Source organism: Anopheles ziemanni (genome assembly GCF_943734765.1).
Source record: "Anopheles ziemanni chromosome X unlocalized genomic scaffold, idAnoZiCoDA_A2_x.2 X_unloc_81, whole genome shotgun sequence".
Taxonomy (NCBI): domain Eukaryota; kingdom Metazoa; phylum Arthropoda; class Insecta; order Diptera; family Culicidae; genus Anopheles; species Anopheles ziemanni.
Window position 1 is genome coordinate 62,501 of NW_026689852.1, and position 4,508 is coordinate 67,008.

At 49.4% G+C, this 4,508-nt stretch overlaps 1 non-coding gene across 1 annotated transcript; it reads right to left on the reverse strand.

Annotated features, from left to right (window-relative positions):
- Positions 1-145: 145 nt before the first annotated feature.
- Positions 146-300, reverse strand: LOC131292654 (5.8S ribosomal RNA). The gene has a single exon (XR_009190269.1). It is a non-coding gene; the product is annotated as a 5.8S ribosomal RNA (ribosomal RNA).
- Positions 301-4,508: the final 4,208 nt, after the last annotated feature.

Genomic DNA, 4,508 nt, shown 5'->3' on the forward strand with positions numbered 1-4,508 from the left:
TACTTCGAATTCCAATGCCAGTATATTGTAAACCACGGGTTCTTTAATGCTAGCGGGTCGTCGCGACCCTAGTTAACATCATGGTGCACGTCTCGTGACGGGTGTCACGGCGTAGTTAAATGTATGCGATACATTTCTCAAATATAAGCGCTCAGTCATCTGTACATCATGGTAGGTTCCCACGACGTGCAATATGCGTTCAACTTATCAATGTTCATGTGTCCTGCAGTTCACATTATGACGCGCAGTTAGCTGCGGTCTTCATCGATCCATGAGCCGAGTGATCCACTGCCGAGGGTGACTAACTTGCGTAAGCCGCCGCTGTGCGCGTATACCCGTTCCCCGTAGGGAGGAGCAAGCCGCCGCTTAGAGACGAAGCATAAAGTGTCCTCATTCCACATAGGGCAAGCTGGATGAATCCATTTTACCCAGGACGGCCGAAGCGGCGTGGACCAGGGGAGAACTGAACCTTATACTTCACACCACAGTAAGTCTACGTGTCCTCTTCCACATAGGGCAAGCTAGAACTAACTATCTTACCCAGGACTGCCGAAGCAGCGTGGACCAGGGGAGGAACACACTTTTCATGGAAACGTAAGGCATCCATGACTGCCATAACGTAAGCCGCCGCTGTGCGCGTATACCCGTTCCCCGTAGGGAGGAGCAAGCCGCCGCTTAGAGACGAAGCATAAAGTGTCCTCATTCCACATAGGGCAAGCTGGATGAATCCATTTTACCCAGGACGGCCGAAGCGGCGTGGACCAGGGGAGAACTGAACTTTATACTTCACACCACAGTAAGTCTACGTGTCCTCTTCCACATAGGGCAAGCTAGAACTAACTATCTTACCCAGGACTGCCGAAGCAGCGTGGACCAGGGGAGGAACACACTTTTCATAGAAACGTAAGGCATCCATGACTGCCATAGTGCGTAAGCCGCCGCTGTGCGCGTAAACCCGTTCCCCGTAGGGAGGAGTCAAGCCGCCGCTTAGAGACGAAGTATGAAGTGTCCTCTTCCACATAGGGCAAGCTAGAATGAACTATCTTACCCAGGACCGCCGAAGCAGCGTGGACCAGGGGAGAACTGAACTTTATACTTCACACCACAGTATTGAGTAATGTGCCCTCTTCCACATAGGGCAAGCTGGAATGTTCCATTTTACCCAGGACGGCCGAAGCGGCGTGGACCAGTGGAGGACTACACAATCATGAGGTTTGATATCGACTTGTGTGTTTCAATAGGGTACCGATGGTATGTTTTGAACCGATTTGATTTAGCCATTCTGAAGTCATCACTTGGTTGAAGCGCTGAACTAGGGCGAGTCTATCGTTTACTTTGCATTGGGATATTATACGTTGCATGCTCTACTAGGTTAATGTCATAGGGTTGGCTATCGAGCATGCCCAAGTGATGACTTGATTGTGTGCTTGCTTGAATTCTACACATTTCATACCATCGGTTAGTTGTCGAATCATTCCTCGATCATAACCTTCGTTCTTGGTTCATGTATGCTCTCTTCCACATAGGGCAAGCTAGAATTAACTATCTTACCCAGGACCGCCGAAGCAGCGTGGACCAGGGGAGAACTATACTTTGTCTTGTATGCCCTCTTCCACATAGGGCAAGCTAGAATGAACTATCTTACCCAGGACCGCCGAAGCAGCGTGGACCAGTGGAGGACTATACTTTGTTCATAACACCACAGTATTGAGTAATGTGCCCTCTTCCACATAGGGCAAGCTAGAATGAACTATCTTACCCAGGACCGCCGAAGCGGCGTGGACCAGTGGAGGACTACACAATTAAGAGGTTTGATATCGACTTGTGTGTTTCAATAGGGTACCGATGGTATGTTTTGAACCGATTTGATTTAGCCATTCTGAAGTCATCACTTGGTTGAAGCGCTGAACTAGGGAGGGGCATCGTTTACATATATATTGGTTTTCGCATGCTCTACTAGGTTAATGTCATGAGGTTGGCTATCGAGCATGCCCAAGTGATGACTTGATTGTGTGCTTGCTTGAATTCTTCACATTTCATACCATCGGTTAGTTGTCGAATCATTCCTCGATCATAACCTTCGTTCTTGGTTCATGTATGCTCTCTTCCACATAGGGCAAGCTAGAATTAACTATCTTACCCAGGACCGCCGAAGCAGCGTGGACCAGGGGAGAACTATACTTTGTCTTGTATGCCCTCTTCCACATAGGGCAAGCTAGAATTAACTATCTTACCCAGGACTGCAAAGCAGCGTGGACCAGTGGAGGACTATACTTTGTTCATTACACCACAGTATTAAGTATGGTGTCCTCTTCCACCATAGGGCAAGCTAGAACTAACTATCTTACCCAGGACCGCCGAAGCAGTGTGGACCAGGGGAGGACTATACTTTATACTTCACACACTAGCCATACTGAAGTCATCACTTGGTTGAAGCGCTGAACTACGGCGGGGTAATCGTTTACAGGTTATAATCATATAGCTGCATGCTCATTAGTAGATAATGGAATATTGTATGGCAATATGAGCATGCCCAAGTGATGACTTTGTTTCAAGCTCAACAGGTAGGGTATTGAGTCCTCTTCCACATAGGGCAAGCTAGAATGAACTATCTTACCCAGGACCGCCGGAGCAGCGTGGACCAGTGGAGGACTCTATACTTTAAACTTCACACCACAGTATTGAGTACGTCTTGCATAAAGCCCCTAATGAGAACCACGAGGGCTCTCTCAATGTAGAACCACGAGGGCTCTAGTACCGATTCTCTCGGTACGGCTTGGTCCGTGTTCCTTTATGCTTGTACTCTAAGTATTAAGTATTGTGTCCTCTTCCACATAGGGCAAGCTAGAACTAACTATCTTACCCAGGACTGCCGAAGCAGCGTGGACCAGGGGAGGACTATACTTTATACTTCACACACTAGCCATACTGAAGTCATCACTTGGTGGGGGTGAACTACGGCGGTATCTATCGTTTTGGTTCGGTCTATATAGGGTCGCTTGCATGCTCATTCGAATATAATGTAATTGTGTATGGCAATATGAGCATGCCCAAGTGATGACTTTGTTTCAAGCTCAACAGGTAGGGTATTAAGTCCTCTTCCACATAGGGCAAGCTAGAACTAACTATCTTACCCAGGACCGCCGGAGCAGCGTGGACCAGTGGAGGACTCTATACTTTATACTTCACACCACAGTATTGAGTACTTCTTGCATAAAGCCCCTAATGAGAACCACGAGGGCTCTCTCAATGTAGAACCACAAGGGCTCTAGTACCGATTCTCTCGGTACGGCTTGGTCCGTGTTCCTTTATGCTTGTACTCTTAGAAAGTCTCAACCCGGAGGTCTTGACTTTGATTGTCATAGTTGGACTACGACGGGGCATCCGACCATTGCTGATCGAACACCCCTGATTCACTATCTTTCGGGTAGGCGGTACGCGTACCTCCGGACGCGGAAGTCTCAACCCGGAGGTCTTGACTTTGATTGTCATAGTTGGACTACGACGGGGCATCCGACCATTGCTGATCGAACACCCCTGATTCACCATCTTTCGGGTAGGCGGTACGCGTACCTCCGGACGCGGAAGTCTCAACCCGGAGGTCTTGACTTGGATTGTCATAGTTGGACTACGACGGGGCATCCGACCATTGCTGATCGAACACCCCTGATTCATCATCTTTCGGGTAGGCGGTGCGCGCACCTCCGACGCGGAAGTCTCAACCCGGAGGTCTTGACTTTGTATTGTCATAGTTGGACTACGACGGGGTATCCGACTCATCGAATACCCCAGAAGCACACCATCTTTCGGGTAGGCGGTACGCGTACCTCCGGACGCGGAAAGTCTCAACCCGGAAGTCTTGACTTTGGTTGTCATAGTTGGACTATGACGGGGCATCCGACCATTGCTGATCGAACACCCCTGTTACACCATCTTTCGGATAGGCGGTGCGCGACACCACCGACGCGGAAAGTCTCAACCCGGAGGTCTTGACTTTGTATTGTTGGATAGTCCTCTTCCACTATAGGGCAAGCTGGAAATATTCCATTTTACCCAGGACTGCCGAGGCAGCGTGGACCAGGGGAGAACTTCACGGAATCTTCAGGCATCCATGATTGCCATAGTGCGTAAGCCGCCGCTGTGTGCGTCAACTCGTTCCCCGTGAGGAGGAGTCTAGCCGCCGCTAAAGACGAAGCATTAAGTGTCCTCATTCCACTATAGGGCAAGCTAGAATGAACTATCTTACCCAGGACCGCCGAAGCAGCGTGGACCAGGCGAAGACTATACTTTATACTTCACACCACAGTATTGAGTACGACTTGCATAAAGCCCCTATTGAGAACCACGAGGGCTCTCTCAATGTAGAACCACGAGGGCTCTAGTACCGATTCTCTCGGTACGGCTTGGTCCGTGTTCCTTTATGCTTGTACTCGCGGAAAGTCTCAACCCGGAGGTCTTGACTTTGATTGTCATAGTTGGACTACGACGGGGCATCCGACCATTGCTGA